General features: G+C 49.0%; 1 protein-coding gene across 2 annotated transcripts in view; it reads right to left on the minus strand.

The window, feature by feature from the left end:
• MBP (myelin basic protein) overlaps positions 1-15242 on the minus strand; it is a 150472-nt gene extending 135230 nt beyond the window's left edge. The window contains exon 1 of one of the 2 annotated variants that reach the window (XM_025365477.1): positions 14959-15242. The gene's annotated coding sequence lies outside the window, so the exon portion shown is untranslated. Of the gene's footprint in view, positions 1-13927; positions 14073-14958 lie in introns of those variants that run through there. The other variant, XM_025365478.1, reaches the window with a different exon arrangement.
• Positions 15243-16308: the final 1066 nt, after the last annotated feature.

Consider the following 16308-nt stretch of genomic DNA (forward strand, 5'->3'; position numbering starts at 1 on the left):
TAAACACCTAGCATGCATGGTGTATGTTACGAACATAAGACTGCCACTGAGCCTGCATTTTGAACTTGAACTTTTCGAGTGTTTTCTGCATGACATTAAATTTCTACGTGATATTTTTGGGCCTAAAAAGACCAGTATCCTTTCAAAAGGCGATGATTTATTATTCCTAGGTAGAGGCCTTTTAATTTACGCCTACCTCAAAATCAAGATTATCCAGGAAGGCTTTTCACAAGAGGTAAAGAACAGGGTTTGAAAGATGCAAACACATTGGCAGAACATAGTCACAGTTTCGTGGCTTGCCTGATAGATTGTGACGGTCCTGAAATTATAATAAAGTGTCTGAACTATTGATACTTCTCCAGAATTCCAGTATCTATGGATGGGTAATTTCCTAGTTGGCCCTGATCTCAGATTTTGAATGAGGTAGGTAACATCCTGAGACTGCACAGAACCTCTGAGCAGCGGGTTGGAGTGGGATAGGGGAGAGTGGGTTTAGGAGCTAGATGCCTGTGTCCCACCCTGTCCCTCCCTTAGGGTGGACTGGCCTCAGCCAGACTGCTTGGTCTCTCTGAGCTCCACCCACCACCCTTAAAACATGGGCTGGATTCTGGGGGCTTTGCACCTGGCAGGTGGCACAGGACAGGTCTGTTCAGGTTTTAGCACAGTCGGCCACGATCTGTGAGCTGCTGGCCTGGATTCTTCCCGCTGGAGGCCAAGTCCAAGACGAGATGCAGGAAATCTCCTGTGTGAGTGTCGGCCCTGTGCGTGGCACCAGGGTTCACAGACAGAGACAGGGCGGAAAGCTGGATTCTAACACACAGGCCACCCCCCACACCCACACCCACACTCCACAAACACCACACAAACACACTCCACAGACACCACACACGCACCACACACACACACTCCACAGACACCACACGCACACTCCACAGACATCACACACACACACACACCCCCCACACCCCCCACACACTATACGTACACACACCACACACACACTCCACAGACACCACACACACACACCACACACTCCACAGACATAACACACACACCACACACACGCACACACTCCACACACACTCCACACCCCCTACACACTATACACACATCACACACACGCACACACTCCAGATGCCACATACACACCACACACATCACACGCCTCCCCAACACACACTATACACACACCACACACACCCTCCACAGACACCACACACACGCACACACTCCAGATGCCACACACACACCACACACACACTCCACACCCCCACACACACACTCCACACCCCCACACACACTATATGCACACCACACACACACCACACAGACACAGTCACACACGCCACACACCCATGTACACACACTACCACATGTGGTGCTCCTTCCTGCTGTCCCAGGGCACTGCAAGGACACACTCCCACCGCCCTTGGCTGTGGTAGCCGGACGCTGCCCGGCAGACACACTTTCCCTTGCACCCTCCGCGAGGGCGGCTGACGGGGGAAAGTGAAGGCCACAGTTGGTCCCACAGGTCCCCGAGCTGGAGCTGGGGCAGCCATGGCTTGGAGCCAGGTGGTGGAGGTGTCACTTGCCCCAACCCAGAACAGGCAGGGGCTCGGGGACCTGGAAGCCTCAGGAGAGGGCCTGAAGTGTCCTGGAAGCCACCAGGACCCTGTGAGGTGCTGAGAAGAGCCACTGTGTCACTGCCCAAGCGTTCTGCTTCCCCGTCCCCACGTGTACTGCATCACCACCCTCGCCACAGGACAGCAAGCCCACCTGGGTCTCTGTCTTATCACCATGGTGTCCCCAGGACCTGGTGTAGTCCACAGCACATGGCAGGCACATGGTACATGGCAGGTGCATGGCACACAGTAGGCACACAACACCCAGCAGGCACACAGCACACAGTAGGCACACAGCACACAGTAGGCACACAGCACACAGTAGCACACAGCAAGTGCTTGACAAATGCCTGTCAAGTGGATGAGAGAACAGCAAGGGAAGTGCTGGCTCTTCCCCCTTACCCCCAGCCGCGCCCACGCAGCTCAGCACCCTCCATGTGCATCTGGAGAAGAGACCACCTGGTGAGCCCCAGGGAGCTGAGCGTAGGAGCCAGGACTGAAGGCTCCTCCCAGAAAACCGAAGCCTTGATTCTGGAGGAATAAGGGACACCCCAAGGGAAGTGTGGGTGAGCCACCGGAGGAAATGGGGCTTGACACCAAAGTTGGGGTGCTGGGGACGAAGGGACGCAGAGAAAGTCACAGTGGTCATGGCTGTGGACCCAGCTGCCTTCCCTCAGCTTGAGGCTGAAGCTTCAGATGCGAAGCCCCCAGGAGACAGAGGGCCCTGGGGTGGGCACGGGAGAGGCCTGGGTGCAGTGGGAGCAGCTGCAGTGGCCCAGGCCACCCCAGGTGACCCTCCTCCAGGGCAGACCCCCAGTGTCTCCAGAGACAGAGCAGGACCTGCAATCCAGGAAGAGCACAGCTGTGCTCAGCCCATGAAGCACCAATCCCACCTTATCTCGGGTGAGGTATGCTAAAGGGTTCGCTCTTGCTTGGTGCGAGCATTCTTCTGTGAATCCATTACGGATCTCAAAGTCCTCATGCAGGGAACACACACTCCTGTAGGCTTCCTCCCAACGCTGGTAAAATAGAAACCTCTAAAATCAGGTCAGCCCCCGCAGCATCGGGTGCAGCTGTGACCGTCACGGCCAGGTGACCTCAGACATGCTGCACACACCTGGGAGGCCGCGGAGGGGCAGCTGTGAAGTGGGGCTGTGACGCCCAGAGGCACTCAGGCGTTCAGACCTGCACTGACCCAGGACAAGGACCTCAGCGTGGGGTGTTTTTCTTCCTTTCAGGAAGCCCCCCAGGCACTGATTTGGGCCCGAGCTAGGCCTGCTTGAAGGAATGAATGAATGATGAATGAATGAATGCCCTCTGCCTGGCTTCTCCCTGCCAGTTTTTATATCTGGCTTTCTCTGGGCCTCCAGACTGTTTTACAAAATACATTGTTAGTCACAAGGTCTATCACACCAACAGCAGAAAATTCCAGAGAGAGTCGCAAGAAAAGTTCACCCAAGAAAAGGATGGGGAAATATTGGGATTTGGAAAACCACGTTACTGACCTTCAGAGCTGTCCTCTGAGCACAGGTGTCATAGTAATTAAGTGTCACTCCATCGAAAGAGGTCAGGAATAAACCTCTGTGGGTGGAATCAGGGTAAATTTTTCAAATTCCTCTTCTACACATGTTGTAAAAACAAACGAAGTTGAATCTACAAGATTTAGGACTCCGTGAGGATCAAGTCATACAAAAATACCGCTGGGACCTTTTCTCTCTTCTTGAGCAAATCTAGTTGTTTTGTTTGTTTCTGAAATCATGTGAAACGTAATCCATGTTTTAATGTACCTCCCATTAAAATTGAAGGTTGGGCACAGTGGCTCACGCCTGTAATCGCAGCACTTTGGGAGACCAAGTGGGAATAACCCAGGTGTTCGAGACAAGCTGGGGCAACATGGAGAGACCTTGTCTCCACAAAAAATAAAAATAAAAAAATTAGCCTGGTGTGGCAGTGTGTGCCTGTCTGTGGTCCCAGCTACTTGGGGAGATTGAGGTGGGAGGTCGTTTGAGCCCCAGAGATTGAGGGGTCAGCGAGCCATGATCACACCACTGCACTCCAGACTGGGTAACAGAGGGAGACTCTGTCTCAAAAAAAAAAAAAAAAAAAAAAGGACTTTTACTTTAAGTTCCTATAGTACGGTTTATTTTGGTGTTGCTTATCTAGCTCTCTTAGTATTAGGACTCTTTCCTATGAGGCTTTAACCCTGACATTTCACATACATTTAAACATGCATGTTTAGGAAGGCTGTTGCCAGGCCTCAGCCCTTCTGAGTCCTCCCACCCTGCATACACCAATTTTCAATCACTAGTCTGAAAGGAATAAGGTGAGCTTTTAATACCTTGCTTAAATCCTCCTCTCTTCAAATATGTCTTGACATATGAAAATAATGACAGAATAAAAGAATCATCATCTCCCTTGTAAAATCACAACACCTTTCACACGGCAATCTAAAATGATATATTGAGGCCGTCCACAGACGCGCTATGCCTGTTTCTGAAATACAACTGATCCTCTTTGTGTTTCTAGAAAGACAACTATAGCTGGTGTTCGCACCTCATCCATCTCGCTCTCAAGTTATCCCAAGGTTGTTACGTTTTCAGATAGTCGAAAGAACCAGAATAAAAACAAACAGACCACACTGCCTGCCACAAACCCACGTAAGTAAGAGAAACCTAGCTCCTCAAATATGTGAGAGTCCTTTTTTTTTTTTTTTTTTTGGTCAAATTACTGAGTTAATTTATCTGGTAATTTCAGGCAACAATTTAAGCTGAATAAATCATGCCAGGTCTTTAGCTTCTGATTGGTGGAGAACAGATTTAGACACATGACTTCTGGAAAATAATAGGCTTTTGCTGTGGATCAGTTGGATGATGATTAGTGGAACTGGCAGAATCCGCCTCTCAGTTTATGCAACAAGTATCAGGGACTGTGCACTATGGTAGACATCAGTGGGGGCTAACACATATTTTAACAGTTTTCTAGAACAGAAGTTTGCAATGTAGCATTTAAGACCCTTATAAACAAAACACTACCAAAACTGGAGAAGACACAGCCATGTTTTTGGAAGCTGTGCAAGGAAGGAGACAGCTGAGAAACAAGGGCAAGGAGGCGACTCCAGAAAGGAGTGGTCTATGCCAATGATCAGCTGGGAATCCCAGCTCGAGTCTCAGCTAGAGTCCCAAGAAGTCTCCCAGACGGGCAAGCTGGGAGAAGCTCAGGCAGCTCCCGGGACAGTGGAGGCCAAGTGGGAAGTGAACTGCGGCACCGAAGACACCAAAACGTTACAGTAGATTTTCTTTCTTTTGTTTTTTTTTTTTTTTTTTTTTAATGAGACGGAATCTTGCTCTGTCACCCAGGCTGGAGTGCAGTGGCGCAATCTAGGCTCACTGCAACCTCCACCTCCCAGGTTCAAGCAGTTTTCCTGCCTCAGCTTCCCAAGGAGCTGGGATTATAGCTGCCCACCACCACGCCTGGCTAATTTTTGTATTTTTAGTAGAGACGGGGTTTCACCATGTTGGTCAGGCTGGTGTCGAACTCCTGACCTCAGGCGATCCCCCCGCCTTGGCCTCCCAAAATGCTGGGATTACAGGTGTGAGCCACCACGCTCTGCTAGTATATTTTCCATTCAGTATAATTCTGCCAGTTCTAGTCATCATCATCCAGCCTACTCCTCTACTGGGCGCAACCCCCTTCTTTAGAAACTCTGCGGCATTTTGTATACATGGCAGGGTATTGGGCAATTATTTTACCTTGGGAAATTACTTGGGAACTTCTAAGTTTCCTAACAAAACTATAAGCACTTGGAGGGCGAGAACGACATCTACTTTCTCTTAATGTACCTGAAATGGACAGTATGGTATTTTTGTACAGAGTAGACACCAAGGAATTTTTAAAAAGTCACGGTACATTTGCTGTATGTGAGGAGCCTGCAACATAGTTCTATAATTTTTTGCTTTGACAGCAAGTTTAGCAAACATGTTAGCTTTCAACTATTCAAGAAAGATGAAGAAAATGAGTATCCATAAACATTCCACATCAGATGAAGACTCATGCAGGATATAAAATGTTACTCTATATATAGAGAATGCATCAAAAATACATGATGCAAATAAACTGTCAACAAAAAGCTTTAGTATCAATTAGTTATTCTTTCTAATGCAAATTCAATGTATCAGTGAAACGTGAAGGACTTCCTGATCACATGAAAGTAAGCATTTGAGAGCTTGTGTGTGTCTATTCAGATGAGCTGTGTCGACCTGAGGCACTGTCTGTTTCCTTCCTTCACTTACAGCAGTGATCCTGAGTTGATAGGGAGCTCATTAAAATAAGTATTCCTGGGCCCGTCCCCAAGACGGTGGGGTGGTATGCCAGGGCGGGCCTAGGACTGCATTTAATTTGAATTCTCAGTGTAACGTATGCAGGTGGGTGAAGACCACATGAGCCAGCTTGTCCCCTCCCCTGGTGAGCAGGTCAGGGGGCCACAGCAGATGCTTGGCTTGGGAGTTGGGCGTCCAGCCACCAAGCCAATTCCATGCCTGCTAGGACTCTAAACTGATCGAGGTAGCTTCGTTTTATTTTCAGCATGTGTTGACCTCTGGAGCTTTACGTTTCTTAATCAGGCTCCAGGTGAAAAGCAGATCTGAGTGGAGCCTTTCTCTGTCTCTCCGGGTTGGTGGTCGGCCAGGAAGCAGCCTAGGGCACCTACACGGAGTCTGCGGGTGGAGCTGCCCTGAGCTCCATCCCTTCCCAGCACGGGGCATTGTGCTCTCACCTGCAGGGCAGCTCGGTATACCTTCCTACCTGGAAGGAGCAGGGCTCTCTGGGAACATCCCATGTCACCAGATGCCCCCAAAGGTGGGGCCGCAACACCAGCAGTTCCCTGAGCCCCTGAGAAACCTCCCTTTCTCCAGCCTCCTGCCTCCCCCTCATCTCTGCCTCCGGGTCCTTCCTTTCCATGTTCTATCTCCTCTTTATTAATTGCCTTTTTATATATTTTATATGTGGTCGCTAATGCAAAATTAAACAGGTAAATTGGCTAATCACTTACTATGAATAAAACTTCATTTTCTTTCTTGACCTTTGGAAAATGGGTAAGCTGAATGTTAATCCCTTGACTCTTAAAGAAAGTGAATTGATGTAAACATAAATCGCTAGAATAACTCTTCTGGCCACCATGCCTCCCCCACCCCTGCCCCTGTGCTGGACTCCTTTCTTGGGGCTCAGTAGCTGCTGTGGTCGCTGCCTGCACCACCTTCCCCAGCTGCACCCCTGGAAACAGGGGTTGGACACCGGGCAGCTGGGGCCACACTGGCCTGGGTGCCTTCTCAGATGAAATTGGAGGGGACAGGAGAGGAAAGGAGCAGAGGCTCCCTCGGGGCCAATGGGGGAGAGCCCACCCACCGGAGATAGGAGATAGGGCTTTGGGGACTTCCTGAGGCTGTTGAGTGGGCAGCCATGCTGCACCTGCAGAGTTTCTAAGCCAGGTCGCCTGCAGAGTGACAGGAAGTGGGGCCCCGGCGTGCTGGCCTCTGTCTGAATCATACTAGACTTCTCTTAGAGGCCCCGCTCATTATAAATCCTGACAGGCAAGAAGGAAAAAGGGCTGGATGCCCATAAAAATTTTGTTCCTTAAATCTTTTCAGATTTAGCTAGATTCTCATGGTTCTTCTTCAAGTCATTGGCTCAGGAGTGAGGTTGCAAACACCCTGTTAATCCCCAGGCTTGTGCTAAATCCAGCCGACTCCTCTGAGGTCCTGGCTCCTGCCCATTTCTGCATGCTTCTCTTTTCAGATCAATCTCTTCATCCTCCCTTTCTGCACGTATACTGCTTGAACAAATGACGAGGAGGAGGAGAGACTGTCTCGCCTGCCCTTTCTTCTTCCTCTCCTTCGCCTTCCTTGTCACTGTCGTGCTCTTACCAAATTTCAGTAATTTCACCTCCACACCTACTTTCAGATTCCTTTGTGAGGCCTTCTAATCTTCTCTAATGCTTCATTATCACTGGTGTCATTTTCCCCCAAACTTTACATCAGTTTATTTATTGCTAATATAAATTACTAATTAGTTCAAACATATTAAAAAGCACAGATAATAATCTACAAGACAACTGGTTTATCCTTTTCATCAAAAAACATAATACATTCTGTTATTTGTATAAAACCTCAAAATATTTTTAAGAAACAAAACCATACAGAGACAGCCAATCCTCTCCCCTCCCCGAGGTTAGAAGATAACATGACTTGGCATGGCTCCTATATATCATATAATCCCATGTAATCATGATCACATGTAGTGTTCTTTTGCGTATCTGAAAATTTTAAATAAATAGAATAATACTATATGTATTCATTTGCAGTTTGTTGGTTTCCATTCAACACTGTTATTTAGAATTTTGTCCATGTTGATACACAAAGTCTGGGTAGTTTATTTTAACTGTCATAAGTAGATCATAGTATAAATCTATAGCCTTACTCATGGGGAATTAATGTGTTTCCCTCCTTTTCTTTGTATCAAAATATTTACTCGACAAAATATGTACACCTAGTTCAGAAGTGCTGAGAGGGAATTCATAGCCTGAAATACTTATATTAGAAAACAGGAAAAGTCTCAAATCGATAATCTTAAGATCTAATTCAAGAAACTAAAAACAGCTAAATATACCCAAAGAAATATATACAAAGAAAGTAGAAGGAAGGAAATACCCAAGAAAGAAATCCCCAGGCCCACATGGTTTCACTGGAAATTTCTACTAAAACAGTTAAGGAGAAATTTATGGCAATTTTATATAACCTCTTCCAAAAGTTAGAACAAGTGGAAACACTTTCTAACTCATTTGATGAGGCCAGTTATCCTGATACTGAAACTAGCAAAGACTATACGAAAAATGAGAACTACATTTTTCTCACAAACACTTATAGGCAAAAGTCTTCAACAAAATCTTAGTAAAGTGAATCTAGCAACATATAAAAAATTATATACATGGCCACGTGGAATATATACCAGACACTCAAGGGTGGGTCAGCATTAGAGAGTCAGTCAATCAATACTATCCATCATACCATGAAGTCAAAGAAGAAAAATCTCATGAACATATAAATTGTCCCAGAAAAGACATTTGACAAAATACAACACACACTCATGAAGAGACATGGACTATCGACTTGATAAAGAACATCCATAAAAATCCCATAGCTACATCATAATTAGTGGTAAAAATTCAGTGCTTTACCCTTTAGATCAGAATAAGGCAAGTTCTTGCAACTCTTATTGAATATAGCACTGGACATTCTAACCAGTACAATAAGAAAAAGAAATAAAAAGGCTATAAATTGGAAAGAAGAAATAAAACTATCCGATTTGCAGATAACATGATGGTCTACATAGACAATCCCAAGAAATCTACCAAAAAAATCCTCCTAGATCTAATAAGGCAGCTCAGTAGGTGGCAGAATACAGATTGACACATAAAAATTACTCACAGTTCTACATACTCCACAATACACGTGGAAACTGAAGTTAAAACACAATGTCATTTAGAAATGCCCCAAAGAAAATAAAACACTTATGTACACTGTAAAAAAACTTCAGATTCAGAATGTGTGCACTGAAAATTATCAAACATTTGATGAAAGAAGTTAAAGAAGACCTAATTACCCATAGAGAGAAAAGCTGTGATCATGGATTAGAAAACTCAACACAGTAAAACTGTTCATTCTCCCTAAACTCATCTATACGTTTGGAGAAATTCCTATCAAAATTCCAGCAAGGTTTTTGTATCCATAAACGAGCTATTCTAAAATTCATATGGCAAGGCCCAGAACCTACAATAGCTAACGTAATTTTTATAAAGAAGGATAAAGTGGGAGGAAGTCACTCCACCTGATTAAAGTTGACTATGCAATGACAATAATCGAGACAGTGTGCTGTTGGCAGAGAGACAGACATAGAGACTAATGGAACAGAATAGAGAACCCAGAAATAGACCCACAGCAATAAGTGGAAATGATTTTTAACAAAGGTGCAAAAGCAATTGAATGGAAGAAGGATCATCTTTTCAACAAATAGTCCCAGAGCCACTGAACATTCATTGGCAAAACCCAAACCAAACCAAAACAAATAAGCCTCAACCTAAACCTCACACCTCATGTAAAAATTAACTCAAAATGGAAAAGAGACTTAAGTGTAAGATGTGAAACTATAAAATTTGTAGGGAACCTCAGGCCAGGTGAAGACTTAGACTTCACACCAAAAATCAAAATCCGAAAAAGGTAAAATTAATAAACTTGAATGCAGCAAACTCTAAAACTTTCTGCAAAAGACTCTGTGAAGAGGGTGAAAACACAAGATAAACTGGTAGAAAATAATCACAGAGTGGTAAGGCCAGTATCTAGAAAATATAAAGAATTATGAAAACTCAGTTGTTAAAACCAAACAATCCAATTAAAAAGTGGGCAAAAGACATGAACAGACTTTTCACTAAGGAGGATACACAGATGGCCATAAGTACATAAAAAGGTCTTGATGTCATTAGCCATCAGGGCAATGCAAATTAAACCATCAGGAGATACCACTACACACTTATTAGAACAGCTAAAATTAAAAAGAAAAAAATAGTGGCAATACCAAATGCCGCCCAGGCTGGGAAGGTCCTGAATCACTGACACACCGTCAGTGGGAATGCAAAATGGTGTAGCCATTCTGGAGAAGAGTTAGCAGTTTCTTACAGAATTAGACATGTGCTAACCATATGACTCAGCAATTGCACTCCTGGGCATTTATCCCAGAGAAATGAAAACTATGCTCACACAAAAACCTGTATATGAATGTTCACAGCAGCTCTGTTTGCAATAATCAAAACCTGGGAAGAATCCAAGCGCCCTTCCCGGGTGAACGGTTGAACACACCATGGTTCATCCAGATGGGGGAACACCACTGAGTAATTAAAAAGAAACACCTATGGACATGCTTGCCAACCTGGATGGGTCTCAAGGGAATTGTGTTTGGCGGAAAAATTCCGTCTCGAAAGGTTGCATAGTGTATGATTCCATTTATAGAGCATTCTTTATAGAAAATGGGAACCATACTGTGGTTGCCAGCCTTAGGGAGGGGAAAGGAGGAAGTCAGCTTGGCTATAAAGGGTAGCATTAAGGATCTTGTGATGAAACTGTCCTGCCCTCTGATGTGTTGGTGGTCACATGGTTCTACACGGGTGATAAAATTACACAGAATTAAGCACGCGTGCACAACACGCACGCACACACACACACAGAGCAGTCTATAAAGCGAGTACATGTAAACTGGTGGACTCTGAAATCTGAACAAAGTTAATGGGTTGTATCAATGTTCAATTTCTAGTTGTGGCATTGTACTATGGTTTTTAAGATATTATCGTTGGGGGAAACTGGTGAAGGGAATTGCATGTGAATCTACAATGATCTCAAAACAGGGTTTTACTATATTGCTTCAGTGAATATCCACTGTGTGTGTCTTATGCACACAGACCAGGTTTTCCCTAGAGGAGATACCTAGAAGTGGAATTGTTAGATCTTAGGATACACCCATCTTCAGTTTTTCTAGATCATTCTCTAACATCTTTGTTCCTAATTATATTCTACTTGAACTCATGTGAGGTCTAATTTTTCTGCACTTTCTCTAATATTTGGTATAGTCACAATTTAAATTTTTCCAGCATAGTAAAGGTAAAAAAAACCTTTTTGACATCTTAGTTTTGAATTCCCTGATTTCCAGAGGGTTAAAGTCCTTTTCGTATTTTATCAGTGCATTTGGGTTTTCTCTTCAGTCTCATATTTTACTCTTGAGTGACTTGTTTCAAATTACCACATTTTAGAACTGTTTCTGTAGTCTAGATCCTGGCCTCACATAGGTCTGTGTCTCCTCATCTTTTAGACATCCACCTATTTTTCACAATGGTGACTCCGACCAATGCAGTGCTGTTCACAAAGTCCAGAACAAAAGAACATTCAGAATGACATTTTTGCGCTTTAATGGCTATTGAGTCTGAGACATTGCTAATAGCTTGGGAACATGCTTTCATGGTTGTCACTGGCACTGCGGGAGATGTTGCTGTGGAAGGCAGCTTCAGCCGGCCGGAGAGATCAGCTGCCCTTCTGGCTGGCCTGTCCCACAGACGTCCCACAAACCTGGCCAGCCTACCTCTGCATAAGCAATTCCTTGCCACGAGTCTCTAATATATATCTCCACCTGCTTCTGTTTCTCTGGATGAAGCCTGTCCACTACAGGTTTTGACAGAGATTTAAAATCTCCTCTGGAGACTATTCCAGCGGCTCGCCTGGCATTTCTGCTCAGCTGGCATCAGGGCCTGTGGGGTGAGCACTCTTCCCTTACACAGCTCCACCGCTTCCTTCGGGGGTTCCAATGGGCCAATAGAAGTGTCTTACTACTTAATGGCCACTTATTTAAAATTATCCCAAGAGTAATTAGAGGCCAGGCACGGTGGCTCATGCCTGTAATCCTAGCACTTTGGGAGGCCGAGGTGGGCGAATCACTTGAGATCAGGAGTTTGAGACCAGCCTGGCAAACATGGTGAGGCCCCATCTCTACTAAAACAAAAACAAAAACAAACAAATAAAAAAACCCAAAAATGAGCCAGGCATGGTGGTGTGCCTCTGTAGACCCAGGTACTGGGGAGGCTGAGGCAGGAGAATGTCTTGGACCCAGGAGGTGGAGGTTGCAGTGAGCCGAGATTGCACCACTGCACTCCAGCCTGGGCGACAGAGCAAGACTTTATCAAAAAAAAAAAAAAAAAAAAAAAAAGAAAAAGAAAAGAAAAGAAAAGGAGTAATTAGAATATTTTTTCTTTTTTATTGACAACTAAGAAAGCTAAGGAGAGGATGACGTGGCCTTATGGTCAAATCATTCTTGAAGGGAAACGTGTGTGGGACATCTCTGGGTACACTCACTCATCATTAGGGGTGGAATTTTAAAAGGAGGATGGAGGAATACCTTTGCAAGCCATCCTTTTCACCTCGGCGGTGCAGAGCAGCAGTTAGGCGCTGGTGCAGACTCCCTGGACTGAATCCTGCCCTCTTCTCATGTGCCCTTAGAATAACTTAACCTCTCTGAGCCTTGTTTCCTCATCAGTAAAAAATGAAGATATGAATAGGATGGCGACATCCAATGAGAGCATCCTAGGGCCGTCCCAACTGTTATCCGAGGTGACAAACCGCTCTCAAAAGAGAGTCTGGCAATGTGCAAGTGGTGGATAAATACTCCCTGGGGACAGAAAAGGCACAGAGGAAGCTGCTAATCTTAAGCATGTCATATTTTTAAAGAACTTGGAGGAGGATTAAAAGTCAAACAAAATAACTTACAATTAACATTGACAAATTCAGGCAGAAATAGAAACACCACACGAAAGTGTGGTCTTTTTTTTTTTTTTTTTTTCCCAGCGTTTGGGGGCTAACTTTAATCAGTGCACACAGCTAGGACCGCCACTGACCAAACTCAAACCCCATGTCTCAAATCATGGAGGAACTGTGAGCTACCAGGTGTAAAACAAGCGACGCATCTTACGCTTTCTTATCTCTGGGCAGAATTGTGATACTTTTGGAGGATTTTCAAAGAGGATTGAACAAAATAGCTTTGTTTAACCCGGAGTTAGCAGAAGTGGTTGTTTCAGAACAGTTAACTCCCTGGGAGTTACTCCAGCATTTACAACAATTTTTAACTGGGTTCTTTCCCCTCAGATTTCACAGAAAACAAAACAAAGCCCTAAAAAACAAAAGACACACACACACACACACATATACACACACACTCCTCTGCTGCGGTGCCCTTTCCCCTACAAAACCCTAAAAAACAAAAGACACACACACACAAACACACACACACACACACACACACACACACACCCTCTGCCGCGGTGCCCTTTCCCCTGGCCTTCTCTACTGAAAGGCAGGTGGGTTCCTGGCTCTCGGCCGTATCCACAGCCCCAGCCCCAAACGCTAAGGAGGTGCCCATCACTGGAGGTGGCCGCCAGGGAGCTCCGGGCAGGACCCTGCTCAATCCATATGGTTCCCTGACTTGAGGGTGACCGTCCTTAACCCGTCCCCCGGAGCTTCGCCAGATAAAATGTCCAAAACACACATTGGATGTTCCCTGACGTTTCCTTCCTCTGAAAAACTCTTTCCAGGCGGGACGTTCTGTGATCAGACCAGGCAGAGGCCTCGCCGGAACGAAGTCCACGCCCCTCCCAACCCAGCACCCAGCGAGCCTACGCGCCCCTCACCCAGGCGCAGAGAAACCGAGCACTTGTTGATTCTCACGTTGTTGCAATTGGAAAACGGAACAAGGAACCAGAACGCGCCCGTTTCCAGCCAGAGTCGCACTGGGGTCCCCAAAGACGCTTGAACCTTTTCCCAAGCCCCACTCCACCTCCCAAAACGGGGGGCTCTGGTGGACGCGAAAGGACACAAGGCGCTGCCCCCGGCACCCTGGAAAATACAGTGTGGCGGCAAATGACCGCAGGTCACACACGCTGGCCTCGGGGGCCACCGAAACCGGACGCACCCGGCCCAGGACAGGCAGTGGGGCCCGGGAGGCGGCTGCAGGGAAGACCCGGGCGGGCCGGCGGGCGGCTGCAGGCGGCGCACGTGGGCTCAGGTGGGCGCAGCGACCGGAGGAGCCCGAGACAGGCCCTGCGAAGGCGGAAGCCCGGACCCGGGCTCTCGCGGCCGCCCTTGGAGCTCAGAGGGAGACTGCGCTTCGCCCTGGGGGCAGGGTCGGGGGCGCGATCGCGCGCTGGGCCCCCGGGGTGTGATTAGCAGGCGCCGCGAGTCGGGAGGACCCTCCAGCCCGCCCCGGCCGCCAGCGCCCTCTCCGCACCCGCCCAGAGTGGCCGCTTTTGACCGCCGTCCCCTCCCACCCTAGACTCCTCCCCTCAGCCCCACGACCCGAGGCCGAGCGGTTGCAGCGACCCTGGGACCGCCGGGCCTGGCTGGAGACCACCCCTGGACAACTGTCAGGGTCCGGCCGCGGCGCTGTAAACCCCCGTCTACACCCGCGCCCAGCCCCTCGCAGTGGGGATCGGGGCCGGCGACGTGGGTTCGGGTCAGGGAGGACGCCGGCTGCCACCTGCCCGGCCACCTGCGCCGCTGCCCAGGTTCCCCCTGCGCGTCCCCAGCCAAGAGCGGGACCCTGAGTCCGGGCGTCGGGACAGCTCCTGTCCCAGATCTTGCGTCCCAGGCTCCCGCGGGGCTTGGGTCCGGGGTCCCGCCCAGGTCTCTGCGGTCCCCACTCGGAGGGGCACAGAGACAAAGGCGGCAGAGCCGCCCGCCCGTCCCTGAGGGTCACCCACCGGCGCTGCGCTCGCTGCTCCGAGGCCGAGGGGCGCCGCGGGGTCCAAGGCCCTGCTCCCCCTGCTCTGCCCGGGCGGGCTCGTCTCGGCTTCAAGCGCCGACGCGCGGGGTCCCCGGGCAGCCTGCGCCGCCTTCCGGGGTCGGGAGACCGGGGCCGCCGGGGCTGGAGGCTGCTTCTCTCTGGCGCGCGGCGGCGGTGACTGACGGCGGCGGCTCGGAGGGACGGGCGCGCACCCCGCTCCCCGGCCCCGCCTCCCCGGGCTTCCTGCGAGCCAGGTAAACACAGGCCGATCCCGCCCGGCCCGCCCCACCTGGACGCGGCCGCCGGAGCCGCCCCGGGAGCTCGGAGGACCCGGGGCCCGCTCTGCCCACGCGGAACTCGGAGGGCGCACGGGGCCCACGCGCAGGGTCAGACCTCAGAGGGGCGGCCTGGAGCCTCGCCCGCTGCCGAACTGGGCTCCCAACTGCGGCCCGTCGACCCTTCCCGCGTGGCTTGGCCTGCGAACCCACCCCGACCCCGACCTCGACCTCGCGGGAGGAGTGCCAGGCCGCATCTCCCCGCGTCCTCAGGGGCTGGAAACCCCAGAAACTGCCGACGCACTTGGCGCGGCCCTGGCTCTGCAGGAGGAGTCAGCCCGGCCTGGAGGCGAAAGGAGCCTGGCAGGTCCTCCCGGGGCGCGCCCTCCCTCCCCTGGAGCCCAGGCCAGGCCCATGTCCGGCCGGCAGGTGCCCCGCTGGCAGCTGGGAGCTGGGAGCTGGGGGCGCACCTTCTCCTGCAGGACGGGCGCTGGAAGCGCGCGCGGAAAAGACAGGAAAACACGCGCAGGTGCGAGGAAGCAGCCTGGTCCCGCAGCCCGGAGACATCGTAGTCTTCGTCGCTCTCTTGTTAAAAAGAAAAAGCCTGCTGTTTAGCCGTGACTCACCTGCACACAGATTTAGTGGTCAGAGATCTTTCCCTGGATTCTCGGCCTCCTAATGGTGATAGAGGAGGAGGCTGGGGGAGGCCCTGAATGAGGCCCCGCGTTCCTCCTGACCTACACCCCCAGTCAGGGATCTGGATCTGGAGCTTCCGGAGGCAGCCTGGGACCCACACAGTTTGTTAGGAAGTGAGGGAGAGAGGTGAGCCCTATCCCGGCCCTCGCTGGGAGGCGGGACACCGACTTCAGCGTGGGGTCGGGGTTGCGGCCTAAAACCAGCCTCTCCCAAAGGCCGGGAGGATTTAGCAACTGTGTTGAAATGCTGGCAACTGGAAGAGAAATAGTTCCACAACGACCCAAAAGCATTCAGTCTGGTGGTTTCCTCAGGAGAGATTTTCAAGTGGAGAGGGTAGGAAGGTTCTGGGACTTTCA

Source organism: Theropithecus gelada, chromosome 18 (genome assembly GCF_003255815.1).
Source record: "Theropithecus gelada isolate Dixy chromosome 18, Tgel_1.0, whole genome shotgun sequence".
Classification (NCBI taxonomy): Eukaryota; Metazoa; Chordata; class Mammalia; order Primates; family Cercopithecidae; genus Theropithecus; species Theropithecus gelada.